The sequence below is a fragment of the Pezoporus wallicus genome, unplaced genomic scaffold (assembly GCF_028554395.1).
Source record: "Pezoporus wallicus isolate ANWC-B61680 ecotype Strahan unplaced genomic scaffold, APGP_CSIRO_Pwel_v1 contig_13071, whole genome shotgun sequence".
In the NCBI taxonomy this organism is placed as follows: domain Eukaryota; kingdom Metazoa; phylum Chordata; class Aves; order Psittaciformes; family Psittacidae; genus Pezoporus; species Pezoporus wallicus.
Window position 1 is genome coordinate 177813 of NW_026641407.1, and position 8432 is coordinate 186244.

Sequence of the window (8432 nt, forward strand, 5' to 3'; positions counted from 1 at the left end):
ATGACCACTGTCTGCAGGACACGGTGCCATCAGGTCTCCATCACCGGCTGCCCTGGGGAGGGCAACAACCCAGGGGACATCCCTTTTCCTCCCAGACCAAACCTCATCACGTGAGGGTGAGGGAAGGACGTGACACCGGAATGCGGCATCCGTCAGGACACAAAGCAGACACAGCCGGGTCATCAGCACCCCCAGGGACGTGACCCGTGAGCCCTTGGTACCCGTCCCAGCACAGACCATGGCTCCTATCCATTGCCAGGTATGTTAAAACACCAATTATGATTTTAAACCTCAGGCTAAAACCAGCACCTGCCCATTCCCAGCCCCAGAAGTTCCCAGAGCATTCGTATCTGTGACAGCAAGGACCAGCACAGATCTCCACTGCTTCTGGAAGGACCAATCCTGCAACGAAAGGAGCTGCATGTCCCCACGGTTCTGTGCCCACAGCAGCCCAAATCTGCAGCAAGAGATTCAGCAGCACTGATGCTCCCCACTGCGGCATTCGCTGCTTCAGTGCAATGGGGACACGAGCGACCTGCCCCAAAGCCACCACCAGCCCCCAGACGAGCCCCCTTGCCTGTTAAACTTCATCTTGCTGCGTTTGTAAATGGATTTGGCCTTCTCAACAGAGTCTTTTCAAGCCACCAGCCCTATGAGCCAGGGGGAATCGCTCTGGCACTGCTTCTGCCCAGCCACACGAGCAGTGATGCCGGTGTCAGCACTGATGCAGCACCCCCGTGGTACAGGATCTGCAGATGGGGATGCTCTCACAGCCCCAAAGTCCGACCAAGCTCCACTTCCCAAGGAAAGGGACATTTGTTCAGGGCTCAAGCCCACCAGCACCAAGAGAAAGACTTAAATGGACTTTGAAACAGGCCCTAAAAGCAGGCTCTGCCATGAGAGGCATAGACAAAAACCCGGTTTAAAAGCAGCAGCACGAATAACCCGAATAGAGCTGTGCTGACCCTGACCTGCATCCGGAGAGTCCTGAGCATCCTTCCAGGCAGGCAGAGCTGGCCCCAGGGATCCCCGTCCTGCTGCCAGGACAAGCAAAGGAGCCATGGAAACTCAAACCCAGATTTCAGCACAAATCTTCCAGCAAGAGAGATGAAACAAACCTGGCACCACACCATAAGCTCCCAGGACGGAGGGGACCCCGCGTCCCCTCGCAAAGCATCAGCATCTCCGCCATACAAATGCTTTTGGTGTTTCATCTGCTTCTCACCTTCACTGGGGAGCAACCAGGCCCCCTGCCAGCAGCACCCTACAAACCCACCACCCGGTCCAGGGGGCAGAGGAACAGGATGGCACCCACTGGGGTAGGAGAAGGCACGAGTGCCCCAGACGGCGGGTGCTGAGAGGCTGAGACAAATGGAGAGCGATGGGACCCTCCTCCTCCCCAGCACCACATTTACCCGCACAGCAGGGGACAAACGCCTCTTTTGTTTTCCAAATGAGAAACCATGGCGATTTTGAGGTTTTAATTTATTAACGGTGAACATCTGGGCCAGCCCCACTTCCCAAACCCTGCGCCAGCAGAGCTGAAGCCAGAGCGGCATAAGCAGGAGACGGGGATACCCCTCTGTGCCCATGGAACAAACCCCATCCCACGACAGACATCCACACTCAAAGTGGCACTGCTCTGGTGGCGAAGCGACTTCGCCGTGTGGAAAGCAGCTCGGAGAGTAAAAGGAGAAAGTGCAAATCCTTTGGAAACAGCCCAGGAGAAGGGCAAAGCCGGAGACAGCCCTTTCCAAGAGCACAGCCTCACCCCCACCAGAACCCATCTCGGCAACACCAGGTTTTTGCAGCTATCCCCGGCACAGCATCATTTCAAACCCCACATTTCCTGACACTCTCCCTCTGTCCCCCACCCCTCATTTTCCTCTCCTCCTTCCATTTCTAACAGGCCAAACCATGCCCAAGAGCAGGGAGGTTTGGGATGAGCTTCTCCAGCCCTTGCAAAAGGGCCCCAGCAGGGTTCAGGGACAGTCCTGCATCCAGCAGCATCCTCCCAGCAGCACCCAGGACCGCGTGGCCAAAGCAGGATCATTTGTACCGGAAACCCCATCCCACGGTGGCCAAGCCAAGGAATGTGCCGTGATCCCGGCACATGAGGGTGGCACCCAACCGAGCAGTGAGCTCAAGCACAGAGCGAGCTGTGCCCAGAGTCAATGGCCAAAGTAATGGGCCACTAATTCCCAGTAATAGGCTGCAGGGAACAACTCACAGGGAGAAAACCAAAGCCAAGAGGACACCAGAAGGAGGAAAGGCTCCTGAGCAAACGGATCCCAGCGCATCCTTCGCTTACAAACAGGTTCTGGCCTTGTATCCTGCATTGAGCAACCTACCTCCATCCTTCCTCCACTGTCCCTCTTTCCTGAAGACATCTCTTCCCAAGCCCGTGACAGCTTCTCCTAGGTGGTCCCCATCCAGATCTTGCTACAGGCGAACAAATACAGGAGCGTCCCCAGCTTGCAGACTCACAATAAGCAGGCAGGCAGAAAGCCACTCACCTAAAATCTACTTCGTGGAATAAACCATGACAGGGAGGAAGCAAGTGAAGGGTTCAGGGTCAGGCTCTGACGGCTGCAGCACGATGCTCGGCTGGCCCTGCCCGGCACTGCTGGGGTTTTTATGCCTTTCTTTTATGCCTTTATTAGCCTCAGCGCAGTTAAATCCCCCTGGATAAACCCAGCGACCTGGCAAAGGTGTGTTGAAATAAGACGTTTCAACACCCCCCTCTCTGGGTGAGCAGCTCATCCCGGCTGATCCCAATCCCGTGTTTGCCTGTTAAACGGGAGCATCGGTGCCTGAGCAAAGACACCCCCAGGACAGCATCTCACGAGCTGCCAAACAGCCACACAACACACTGAGCACGTCCCCATCAGCTGGGGCTCCCCTGCTTCCCACCAGCATCAGTGCCCCCATCCCCATCGCCAGCTCCCCATCAATGCCGGTCGCACCAAGGTTTGCCAATGAGGCAGAACAAACACTTTCCCAATCTCCTCCAAGCCAAGCTCCCCCCCCGGGGGAGTTTTGCCTCCTTTGGCACCTTAAACAGAAAGGTTTCCTCGCACTTTTCCATGGTCTGGAACACGATCTCCCAAAGAACAGTTTTATTACGGCACCTTTGGCTGCCGACAAACATGCCCCGGAGCCCCTGGCTGAGCCGGCACCGGGTGAAATTCCCTCCCGCAGCCGCGCTCCACTCCCTGCTTTGCTAAAAAACAAGGATGTTTTTGCTGCTCATCCGGACCCGCAGGAGGAGCGTTCCCACCAACACAACCCAACGCGACAGACTTAGAGCCAACTTGCCAGGGCACGAGCCGGTGGCGAGCGTTAACCGGGGCCAGGAGACACCGACAGCAGGTTCCTTCACCCCAGCACAGCGCTCAAGAGAGCCGCTGCAAACACAGCCTTTGCTTTTCCTTTTCCTTAAGAAACACAAGGAGAAAGGATCCCGACTCCCGGTGCCCATCCGCACACACGGAACTCCCTTGCCCGGGTACCACGTCCCGTTACAGCCCCGGCACAGCCCCGGCACAAGGCATTGGAATCCCTTAACGCCTTCTGTCCAGCTCCATTCCCAGATCTCAACTCTCCTCCAGCAGGATCTTTACAGAGTAAAACCTCTTGGGTTGTGTTCTCCTCAGCAGCACCACGCTGCCCACCTCCGAAGGGAGCAGCTCTCCTCCTCCTCCGTTTTCGCCTCTCGGTTCTTCCCTTTCCCAATGCCATTCCGCTCGCAAACACAGCTCAGTCGCAGGCAGCACCATCACCACCACCGTGTTTTATCACAGAGGTTTGCAACTGACAAAAGGGTTTGAATTAACAAAAGTTAAACCCCCCACGCTCGAGCAGTGGCTTTGATGCATTTTATACAACAAACAATTGGGGGGGGGGGGATAAAACACTAGGAAGTTTCTCAAGCTGTGCCCAGCCCCATCTTGATCTACAAGTTCTGTTTGACTTTAAAAGGTGCAGCGCAGCGAGCAGGGGGAGGTTTTGCAAGAGGGTAACACGGGTGCGAGCCCTTCCCCATGGAAGACCTTCACCCTGCAGCCGCTGGCACAGCCCTGGGTTACTCTCACATTTACCCCTGCGCTTCCCTTGAGCGCATGAGGGGCTCCAGTGGCACACGGAGGGGTTTTACCTCCTCTGAGGGGAACACGCGGCTTTCCGAGTGTATTTGAGGTTTTAATTCCCCCCGTTTCTCCTTCCCACTAATGCAACTCATCGCTCCACAGGAAGATGCCCACAGAGCATCCCACCGGGGCAGGACCAAGCTCCTACAGCCCCACTGCACCCCATAACTCCCGCGGCGGTGCCGGAGGAGCTGGAAATCAAAGAGGACGGGACAGGAAATTTCAAGTTTCCACTTCCAGCAGCAGCAGGTGATGGCGAGGCCACAGCGGGAGCACCCGGATAAACCCCGGGATAAACCCTGGATGACCACTGGGGAGATGGGGGGTGCAAGCATCCCCTTGAGAGCCCCGCGAACCACCTGCCAGCTCCAACCCGGAGGCTCTCCCAGGCTCCCAAACCAAGGGGAAAAACCACCCCAGCTCCCCCCTCCATACATAAAGAGAATTCCCCCAAGTATTCCCAGCTACAAACCCCACTCCGCAGTGGGAAAACAAGAGGCAAAGAGCCATAAACGTGTGTTACTTTAAAAGGAGCAGAAGAAAAGCCGGGACCCCCGGGCTCTCCCGCCTTTCTCTGCTTGGAAGAATTAACCCAGTGCCGGCTAGGGGCACAGCTCCCCCCCACCTTGTGCTACAAAGGCAACCCCAGCTCCGCACCTCTCCCCCTTCCGCCTGCCCCACAAAAGAGGAAAAAGGGGGGAGGGAGGAGTAAGAAATAAAAGGAAAGCAAACCCTGAAAAGCAGCCCCGAACGCCCCCAGCGAGACCCAGCGCAGCTCCAGCATCCCCCAGCTCCAGCATAGAGAAGAAAAGCTCCCGGACTCCAGGGCAGCAACTTCACAAGCGAGTGCACTCGCATTCCTGCCGGGTTACTGGGAGAGAAAAGGGCGAGGGCCCGACTGGATGTTTGAGTGTCACTTCATTTTATACATTGCACAGATTTGTTTGTAACGGGCCCTGCTCTTCCCTTCCCAAACCGGGACGTAAAACCTACGGACGCCCGACTACCAGGGATGGGACTAAAGCTGGACACAGCATTTACTGATATTTCCTATGTTATTTTGGGGGCCTCTGTGTATCAACCCCCTCCTCCAGCAGCAACTTTAATCCATTTCATTCCTTTCCCTTTTCCCAGCCTTCTGCCCACCGGCACACATAGACTGAGCCCCCCCCTCACCCTGGCATCCTCCATCCCCAATCCAGGGGTACCTGCCACCCCCAGCCCTCTTGGGTGACACATCCCAGGGTGCCCATGTTAAGGGGGGGATTTTCCATCCCAATCCCGTCCTCCTGCACTTTTTCCCTGCCGCCAACACCGAGTCCAACTTTGCCGGTTTCTCGGGGGTTTGTGGCAGGAGCGATGCTGGACATGGAAGCAGCCCCCTCCCCACACCAAACATCCCGATGGGAGCTTGGGATGGGGGGGGGGAAGAACACACACCAAACTCCCCTAATAACTAATCAATTACTATTAAAAAAGAACTTAAAACCCCCAAATTGGGAACATCTGCAACCCGGAGCCTGCACCATTATTTGATGCCCCCGCTTTACCCCCTGCTCCTGCCTTTGTGAGGCTTCGCAGCCCTCACAAAGCCTCCCCAGCTCAGCACAGGCACTGCTGCCCCTTTCTCCCCCCTGTCCCAGCTTGATTTAAGCAATGTGGAGGGGAGAGAAAAAATTAAAAGGAAAAAATTAAAAGGAAAAAATGGAAGGAAAAAAAAGGGGGGAAAAAAGGAAAAACTTCCCAAATCTGATGATTTTCTCCATCCACCCAGCCCCGGGGGCTCATCGGATTTGTTCTTTTTTCTAATAGACTTTAAGGTGGAGTGGAAATTCAAATAAATAATGCTAAAAAATAACACTCCATTTAGAGCTGGATTTTCACAAGAGCCCGAGACACCGCTACAGTTAATCGGGAATACAGGGAATCGAGGAAGGGGAACCCAAAATCGTGCCGTGCCTGAGCTGCACGCCGGGGATCCAACACCCAGCACGGTGCTGGATGTTCCTCGGGTCAGTTTTTAAGTGCACAAGAGGAAATCTGTCCAAGTAAATCCTGCCTCTGGTTTGGGTTAAAACCAACCCTTTCCATGCAGAAACTAATCAGGTTTTTATTGAATGCCCCACAGCTTTACAGCGCTCGGGTCTCAATCGCTACTGAGCTGGTTCCGAGGGTGGGGAAAGGGAAATCGCTGGGTATCGGCTCGCAGCCGGAGCGATGGGGATGGAGGAGCCCCCGAGGCTCAATTCGGACACAAATTCCTCTTGGACTATATATAAGAGTAAAAAAACAACCCACCCTGGAGCAAGTTTTCCAAGCGGGCACTTTGCGAGCACCACGGAGCCTGCAGGATTGTGCTTTCTCCTCCGTGCATTGTTCGCTGGTATTAAAAAGTGCCCAGGAGGGGAGAGGGAGAGACGCGGTCCGGGTTGTTTTAAAAGGGGAAAGAAGGGGAGAAAAAAGGAACCATTCCCAAATGGAAAAAGAAACCCCGATTACGCTCCACTTGTCCTCTCCTCTGCACACCTCCGAAACGCGCCTGCCAACTCAAACCAGATTTACCACCACCACCAAGAAACCGCCGGAGCGATCCCGGCCAGCGAGACAGAGGCGCGTTTGTTCATCCCCCGGACAGCGAGATGGAGCCGGGAAGAACAGAAAGGGCCGAACTTGGCGAGAGCATCTCGCGACAGAAGCGGACACCGGGGTAGGAAGGGGATGGAAGAGGCTGCTCCCGGCTCCAGGAGCCGGACGGCGTTAGCCCGGGAATCTCTGAACTCCCCGAAGACGACAGCTCCGTAATCAAACTCCCTCCGAACACGTTATTGTTGCTGCTGTTAGCGGGGTCCTAACCGGTATCGGGCACCGTGTGGAGGTTACAAACACCCCCCCCCCCCAAACCCACCCCGACCTCGCTGCCCGCAGACAAAGCCGCACCGAAGCCTCTCAAACTTTGCACCGGGCGAACGCAGCGCGGGGCTTCACGGCCCCGCCACCCCTTCCAGCATCCAAACCTGCGGGGATGGCTCGGGAATATTCTCCAGCTCCATCCGCAGCCGCGCGTCCCGTCCTGCTCTCCCCTCACCTCGCTGCCGGGGTTATTGCTTATTGCAGGCTCCGCCGAGGATTTCCCAGGAGCGACGCAGGTTCACGGGGACGGCGGCGGCGGCTTCTCCAGCGACCTCAAAACTTAAGTGATGGCTCCCGACTCACTGATTCCTCCCCAAAGGAGGGGATCGCGCGCGCTGGGCCGCTCCGCAGCACAGAGCAGCGGGGCTGGGGCTCAGTTAAAATGCGATGGGAGGGAAGAAAAGGGAATAAGGAGGAAAAAAAACCCGACCCGAGCGCCCCAAACCACCGGAATTAAAATAAAACTGGTGAAGAGAAAAAGAAAAATGGATGGGGGGGGGGGGAATGGGAAGCCCCAACAAAGAGAGCCCGGGGCGGCAAGCAGGGCCGTGCCCCCCCCCCCCCCCCCCCCCACCTCCCAGTGCGGGGCCCCAGCAGGTCTGGATCCGGCACCGGCAGCGCGAGTTCCCGGTGCCCGATTACCCCCTCCCAAACCCCGCCGGGGCTCCCTGACCCCCCCCAGGGGACAAAACCCCCAGGGGGGGTGGGAGGGGAAGCCGGGACCCCGCGTCGGGGCTGCCCCAGGTCCCCGTGCCCCGGCCCCGCTCCCTTTGTCCGGGCTCCACAACAAACTTCCGAGCGCGGGGACACGGACCCGCCGCGCTCCGGGAGCGGGGAACCGGGGTGCATTGGGGACGGAAGGGGGGGGGGTGTCCGTGCCCCACACCTGCCGGCGGGGCTGGGGGCACGTCCCAAACCCCCCCCTGTCCGCGGCGGTGCCGGGGGCTCGTTCGGACCGTGCCGCCCCGCTCTCACCCACCTGGTCGCGCCGGGGTCCAGCGGCGGGCATGCGGCCGGCCCCCCCCCCACCTCCGCTTCCCCCAAACTTGGACGGGGCGGCGCGGCGGGGCTCAGGAGCGGCTCGGCATGGCGGGGGGCTCCCGGGCGCCGGCGCCGCCGCCCCTGGCCTGGCGCGCTGCTTGCGGTGCTGGGCGGCGCCGGGCCGAAGCGGGGCGCGGGCAGCCCGGGGCCGGGCCGGGGCCGCGCTCAGGTCCGGCTCGGCGCGGCGGCGGCGCGGGCGCGGCGGCGCGGGGCGGGCACCGGCCCTACCATAGTTCCTCTAAAGCAGGTGCAGCCGCTTTCCCCGCCCGCTCCCCTCCCCTTCCCTTCCGTCCCGTCCCTTCCCTTCCCCGGGCCGGGAGGGGCCGCACCCGC

The 8432-nt window shown here is 58.3% G+C and overlaps 1 protein-coding gene across 3 annotated transcripts in view; it reads right to left on the reverse strand.

Moving 5' to 3' along the window:
- The window catches only part of FOXP4 (forkhead box P4), a 50822-nt gene extending 42720 nt beyond the window's left edge, over positions 1-8102 (reverse strand). The window contains exon 1 of one of the 3 annotated variants that reach the window (XM_057423578.1): positions 8038-8102. The gene's annotated coding sequence lies outside the window, so the exon portion shown is untranslated. Of the gene's footprint in view, positions 1-7162; positions 7303-8037 lie in introns of those variants that run through there. The other 2 variants (XM_057423576.1, XM_057423577.1) reach the window with 2 other exon arrangements.
- Between the last annotated feature and the right edge of the window lie 330 nt (positions 8103-8432).